At 35.6% G+C, this 8,069-nt stretch overlaps 1 long non-coding RNA gene across 1 annotated transcript; it reads left to right on the top strand.

Annotated features, from left to right (window-relative positions):
• Positions 1-3,242: 3,242 nt before the first annotated feature.
• On the top strand, positions 3,243-5,311 carry LOC144354124 (uncharacterized). The gene is made up of 3 exons (XR_013420956.2): positions 3,243-3,478; positions 3,791-3,945; positions 5,133-5,311. It is a non-coding gene; the product is annotated as an uncharacterized LOC144354124 (long non-coding RNA).
• Positions 5,312-8,069: the final 2,758 nt, after the last annotated feature.

Here is an 8,069-nt window from a genome sequence, read left to right as displayed (position 1 = left end):
ATATATATAATACACTTATTAAAATTACTGATAACAAATAAATAAACAAACTACAAATATTCAAGGCAAGTACACACAAGTATAGGTAGAAAGAAAAACTAATGGTAATAATAAAATCTCAAATAAGTACATAGCAACAGAAATGAGTACATTGTACAGTTGTCAATGAGAAAAAAGAATGAATATTTAATTATTTAGGATGCACTGTTGTCTCATTTCAAATGCATTTTAACAGTGACAACTCAATTCTTAACTATAGGGGAATTTCCATATCAATTTGTTTGGGAAAGTTATTTACAAGTCTACTAAATAAAAGATTAAAAGATTTACTTCGAAAAAACAATATTCTCTCAAATCGTCAATTTGGTTTTCGAAAAAAACAAACATACATCGGATAACTTTTTATTTTGAAAACAGTTGTGAATAATTATCAGAGGCGGCATCACGAAATCTTGCATGGGGTCTGCTCATCGTCCTTCGCACCAAAGGCGCGACCATTTTTTTCGGGGGGGGGGGATCCCACCCCAGTGCCACCAGCACTGAATATATATATCAGACTGAAAATCAGGAAACAGAAAACAAACTAGTATGTAAATCAAAACAAAAACGACTCTATGCATGTTTTGTTGACCTGAGAAAGGAATTTGATAGTATTTGCCACGATGGCCTATTTAAGCACATTGCCTCTGACTGTGATTTAAGAAATATGGCGTAACAAGCAATATGTACAAAACCATAAAAATATGTACAGCAATGTTACATATAAAATTAAAACTAACGGGTGTTGACCAAAGAATTCCAGTCTCATTATGGAGTGAAACAAGGCTGTAATAACCTACCGGATATTTTTTATCCAAATACATGTGCTCCCCAACACTAACAGACACACCAGTTTAGTTGTCTGTTATATGCTGACGACATTGTCATTATCTGAAACTAAAACTTGGATTATAGTCCTGTTTAGATAATCTGGCCAAATACACAAAACAATGCAAACTAACTGCAAATATAGAACAAAACTGAAGTTATGATATTTAATAAAAGTTTTAAATGGTAATGTATTATTTGTTGAAGACAAAGAACTCAGCTTAACAAAAACAGGTATTAGTATCTTGGAGTAATTCTAAGCTCAAATCGACAATTTTAATGAGACAGTGATAAATTTGAAACGGAAAGGTCAACATGCTTTATTCGCATTAAATGAAAAAATTGGATACACTGCTGTCTCTTTTTGATAAATTAAGTCGGCCAATACTAACATATGGCAATGACTTCTGGGGGAATGAAAGCTTATACAAATCCACTATAGAAGATGTCCATACCAATTACCTTAGTTGTATTCGTGGTGTAACCAGAAATACACCATTGATGGGTGTTTATGGGGACATTGGAAGATTTCCATTGGACACATACATAAAAAAAAACTATTATATTCGGATAGTGACCATCAATAACTCTTTATTGAAAGAATCTGCACAATTGAACAAACAAATGAATAGTAAATGGTTTGGAGAAATAGAAAGCCAGTTAAAAAACTTAAATCTTACTGATATTATCGATTCTGATAGTACTCCAACAAATTCACAAATAACAAAAACAAAAAATTAATTTGAAAATCCCTTTGAAACACGCTGGAATAAGGAAATTCACAATGACATTAGAAACAGTTAACACAGTAATGAGAAAAACAAACTAAGAACATATAGAAATTTTTAAAAAAATACTCGAAGTTGAATCATATATGGAAAATATTTAAAAACATTTACGAGAACAAATGAGTAAATTTAGATTGTGTAACCACAACCTGAAAATAGAGTTGGACAGGCATACGAAATCTAAAACATCGGTTGACAGGAGGACTTGTGTAATACCGGCAAAATTGAAGATGAATTTCATCTTCATAATGAGTTGCTCAAAATATTCACAACTTAGGGAGTCACTTATTAAAGAGACAACCAAAGTTATCAATGACTTTGAAAATTTAAGCAACTATAATAAATATGTCTAACTAATAAATAATGATTCTGTGGTGATTCACACTGCACAATTCATTCAAAGAAGCCTGCGAATAACAACACCTTCTCAATCATTGAGGCAAACTCATGAATTTTTCATAATATAATTTTGTTTTGTTTTCTTAATATTTTATGTGCTTTCTATTTTAAGTGTGTATTTTGATTCATTTCAACTTTATATCACTATTTTCTAGTTTGATTTAGTTGCATTTTTATTTTAGTAATGACATTATAGCATGAGTGAGTAGGTCCTCGCCGGCCCGGCGTCAGACCTCACTGTGTTGGGTTTGGAGCACCGCGGAGGGCGCAACTCACACAACCACGTCGGGCTAACTTTACGCGAACTCTACAGGTGGCTCACGCTTTGTCGAATTTTGCCGAATGGCGAGTACACACATCGGGAATCCTCGGTCTCGCGTGCATTTCAGTCATTCACTGCGTTGTGTCGTCACCGGAAGCGCTGTCCCAGCACAAACAAAATAAATGTCACTATGAATATGTTAAAGCGGGAGGGTCGTCACTTGCGCTCGCGCGGGAATTGAGTCCCAAGCGACCATAACAACACACGCTAATAACGCAAAGGCTCATGGGTAGACGCTTGTTTGTAAACAATGACACGCTATAGCCATCTGACGCATGCACAGGTGACGACTCCCCCGCTTTAACATATTCATAGTGACATTTATTTTGTTCTTTTCATATGTTGTTCTGTTGAATGTTGAACATTTACTTTCACTGAATCGGACACACTGATTCAATTTTATGTATTGCTCGTGCATTTCCATGAATCACTATTTTACTGCAAATGTTCACATGTACCACGTCATAGGATGTGAGTCTGTCGGATATGACGAAATTACAATTATCAACATCCTGTATACTCTCAGTGAAAAATAGCCATTGTTGGGGACGTGGTAATGACAATGTACAGAATAGACGTACATATTTCCATTCCGCCCTTTACTAAATTAACCCCAGTTATGTTCTTTATTCTTTCACCGTATTTTTCCAAGCGCTTAAGTTACGGTAATAAAATTACTAGTATTGGTTTAAATGACTTGAATTGACCGTTGTGCTCGTGCATCTATCAACGGCAGTCAAAGACGGCATGTCGTCCGCAAAGTAGCAAATGCATTTTACAATGTTGACTTTTTTAATTCTTACAAGAACCAGCAAACTAGATATGAAGTAAAGAAACATAGGAACAACTTCTTTCTTGATGATCAAAATAAAATTGCCTGTAGTGTCTTGAAACCAGCGTAATACACACAAATAATATGATGCTATCAATATTAGCAATATTAGCCACACCCATATCCGCTCAGTGACAACAAAAGCACACGTACATCATATTTTTCCACACACAGAACACCAATATAAAATAGCCGAGGCATCTTCCAATACTACAACCTACAACCGTAAGTGCCAGACTTGACATACCATCGCAAGGCTGAAGAGGTGAGGTGAGTTTTCGTTGATGTCTCCGTACATGAAATTGTATTATATTTTCAATCTCAAAATGTTTAGAAATTAATCTGGATTAGTGTGACAAATCGTAACTAGTTAGGTTGAAGCAAATATGCATTATTAGATTATTGCATTAAGCGACATCGTTATTGTAAAATGAATATTGTTTATTTTCTATTCTTTCGGCGTATACATATATAATGCACATATATACAATCAGAATGTTTTATAATACTTTGATAAATGAAAATAGTCTGTACACTCACTACTATAACTACTCACGTCTGTGTTGTTTTCTTAACTAACAGAAAGACATAAAACAGAATGGCAAGCAAGAATATGTTATTACTGACCATCGTGTTGTCTTCCGTGGTTTTAGTTCACTGCGCAGCCAAATTACCATGTCTTGATAACTGGAGTGAATTCTGCGGGAGGAATGCTGGTGTAAAACGATCACAATCAGGTAAAAGTGTTTCACGTTCATACCGCGTATAATTTTTTTGCTGGGATATAATAACACAAAATTAGAGACAAAACAATTCAAGATACAGCATATTTAAACAATCTCGATTCCAATCGCAGCGTTTAGACATTGTGAATCACGTTTGACGATTATTTTTTTTTTTTTTGCCCTTTTTTATTATTCTTTCCAAGACCAATATCGAACAAACATCGCAGTTATATAATTTCGATTTCCACTACTGCTAATATCAATCAGCGCACCCAAATAGAGTAGAAGTTGATTTGTGGTCCGCAATTCGAAAGGAGTAGTTTTACACAAGTTTAAAGCGGGAGGATCGTCACCTGCGCACGCGCGGGAATTGAGTCCCAAGCGACGACAACAACACACACTTAAAACGCAAAGGCTCATGGGTAGACGCTTGTTTGTAAATAATGACACGCTATGGCCATCTGACGCATGCGCAGGTGACGACTCCCCCGCTTTAATATATGTTCATGAATGTTGCCTTGTTGTTAGTGTACGCTTGCTTGGGTATCACAATTCCCTTATACATCATTGCGTATCAATACAAATTTCGTCAATGTAAAAAGACAGCAGGGATGCCTACAGTTAACACGTCCGGTCCGCAACTGTTCAAAAGCTAGTCTTGTAGATTAATCTACACAAACCTGCAATTTCGTGATGACTTCAAAACGATAAACGTAACTATTTGCTTGTCAACCGGTTACAGAGTTGTTATAGATCACTTAAAACACAGAACCAATAAAAAACTATTAGTATCGCATCTTATTTAAATTAATGAATACGTGTGTTTGTGTCCAAGTACAGATAATTGCAAGAGAATAAATACCCCAAAGAGCACACCTCTTATTTGTAACATGTGTATAAATGCTTTACAGGCTACGTAAAATATCCAGCCGAAATCTGGCAATCACATGGACCGCCATCTTGAACAAGATCTCGCCACGCAGCAACGATCCGTACAAATGACTGCAAATACTGGTGTCCGTATTCTAAACTAAAAATCACACTTATGTGATTCGGAAAGTGGAGACATCCATTGTTTGAACTAGTTTGAAGTCATTTGTGTTGACTCCATTTGATAACTTCTAGACTAATATTTAACAACAAAAGGTCTTAACAACGCTTTTAACCAGAACTAATTATTCCTAATTTATTCTCCGCAGATCCGCAAGAAAGGTCCGCCAAATACTGGGATAACTATCTTCGCAGAGTTGTTTCAAAAGTGATGAGAGAAAAACTTGTTGGAAGGATTGCACCGCAATATGCCAGTACATTTGGCGAAAGCTCCCAAGAAGAGGATTTCTAAGCAATTAACCATATAACCGTTTGCGTTATTTAGTATAAATCAATAAACTGGTTCATCACAACTTCGATTCCATTTTATTTCATAGTTACAATAATGTATTGGTTAGTTGTAATAACATTCATTTCAGTTATTACTTTCGCGTCATTGTGGAATTGACCTTATGCATCTATCTTTAATGCAATTCCATTTAGTCGTTATTATATAAATGTTTTTTGAAGAATCTATATTTTTCTTTTCTATTTAACATGTCCCGTCTGTACAAGAGTAATAGTTCGACCGACTTCAATTCTGTATTACGACAGTTGTCGTAATTGTCTGATAGTGACAAACTTTAGTATCTCGAGTAGTAATATTGTTATTACTATTAATTGATGGATCTATTCATCAAATATTTCTATTCTGTCAATGGATCTTTTATGGCGCCTGGAATATTAAAACCTGTAGCAAACGATGTTTTATCACTCGCAAATGACTCGTTTCACCCGTTACATATACCTGTTTTCCCGGGTTGTTTTTGCAACTCGCAAAGAGAACATTTTACCCCTCGCATTAGACTGTCGACAGTCCTCGGGCCTAATGTAATTATGTGTTCTACAAATTCAAACGTCGAAGATGTTTGTTGGGAAATGTGAAGCATTTCACGCCAGGGACTTTAGTCCCAGTACGGCCGACTGTCGACAGTCTACCCTCGCATAGGCCTTTTTACCACTCGCATACGGCACATTTTGCCACTTGCTACTCGCATATGTTTTATTTTTAGGCCATACATACCTCATTTAATTCAGCGAATTTTACTTATCAGTGAAAATGGCAAATGAACATAAATTCCTACATTGTCACATTCTTACTCATGTTCGCAATTCTTCCACGCAACTTACCATGGAAACACATTTTGGGAAAACACAAATATGCAGACCCTGGGCGAAAGTGAAATTTACTACCATGCAATCAAAACCATCGCGTACAAAAAAAAACAGTTTATTTACTGCTACATTGATAAAACTGTCAACGCTCGATGTCGAATTCATCTGCCTACATATGACTGCTACATCCTTTTCCCATGCTGAATAACGTTCTTAATTCAATACGCAGCGCACTATAAAAACATCTATCTGTTTCTTAGCTCCATGCAACAACAAAACACAAATATGCATTTGAATTCTAACAAAGACGGCGGCGAGTGAGTAAACTAACATCTGTCACTAAAAAAATAAATGATACAGTTGTTGGTGGTAAAACAAGAGATTTTTATAAGTTATTAGTTGAAAAACGTTTTGAAACGCCAACATCCATGTCTAAATATGAAGCAACTTTCATATGTGAGTGATGCAATTGATTGGAGATGTATCTGGAAATTGGCGTACGTTACCACAATGGAAGAAAAACTGCGCATTTTTCAGTTCAAAATATTGCATCGAATTTTGGCAACCAACAATTATCTTTTCCAAAATAAAATCCGATTGGACAATTGTTGTAAATATTGTAAACAAAAAGAAACAATTGAACATCTCTTCTGGGAATGTACAACCACAATTTCGTTTTGGAAATTATTTCAAAACTATTGGGGGGCTATACCAGGAAGTGATGATATAGTTCTAAGTTGTGAACGTATTCTCTTTGGATTTCCCCAAAAATGTATACTATTAAACCATCTTATTTTAATAGGTAAATATGTTTTATATATCTGCCGCTTTACAAATGTAACGCCTTCTTTTGATTATTTTATAAAGATTGTCAAAAAAAAAGAAATCTATTGATCGTCCAGAAATCCAGAGGGTATGTGTCCCTTTGGATTATTCGACGGTTACGCACGGTTATACTTCATAACCACTATTTTGTGTAACCGGGCCGGAAACTATGCAGTGAATAAAGCATATGTAGATTAAATACATAATTTATGCTTGGGCATCAAAAATATGATCTCGATTAGCTGGAAAATTCACCTTACATGGAAAAAATCTAGGTTACAGGGAAACATTATTTTGATTTGTCAGTGGATCAATAAATGATTTTGATAGGGAAATATAAATACCACAACAGAAATTAAAACAGCTTGCTGCATTATAAACATCACTTCCCTGGCAAATTAGTGGCTCATGCTAATTTGAATCAGGCCAATTCTACCACACCTTGCTAGGTTCAAACTTTCATCCAATCAGAGCATTCCAATTAAGGATGATTCTCCACAAATGCTAGAGGGCGCTCTGGCCAAATATTTGGCATTATTAATATTAAAACTGGCTCAACCCAAAGGAATACACATCGATTCATTACATCTAGTCAATCTAGTCTAACTTAGATCACGTCTTGCTGCCCACTTCACTTCTTCTCCTGTCTCTTTTTTTCTCTTACAAAATCTAACAACTCCAGAGCGTGACAGAGTGACAGATCAGCCAATCACCACAGCCGTTGCCACAATCACGTGATTACCGGGGATGTGTCTCACGGTTAAAGCCTTGCGAAGTTGCCATTACTAAATACAATTAGTAAAAAGTCTATTTAATATAATAACCGTAATATATGTTTAAAGGTTGTTGATTTATTATTGTCTGAGTCATAACCAAGTGAAACAAGTGTGTGTACTAGTACATGATGTCGTTATGGTAACAATAATTTTTCCCGCCCAAAAATGGAAATAAATGAACACGTTTCTACTTACGTGAAATCGACTGATTTCACAATCTGCGCATCTCGTGATGTTAGTTTCGAAAGTCATCGGGCGTGTCTCCGCAAATTGACAGTCAAATTGTTTCAATTAAGAGTGACTTTCCCTCAATGTTTCGGTATAATGGTG

The sequence above is a fragment of the Saccoglossus kowalevskii genome, chromosome 11 (genome assembly GCF_978046115.1).
Source record: "Saccoglossus kowalevskii chromosome 11, keSacKowa6.1, whole genome shotgun sequence".
NCBI classification, from domain to species: Eukaryota; Metazoa; Hemichordata; class Enteropneusta; family Harrimaniidae; genus Saccoglossus; species Saccoglossus kowalevskii.
The sequence above is the reverse complement of the archived record's forward strand: the minus strand, read 5'-3'. Positions and strand labels throughout refer to the sequence as shown.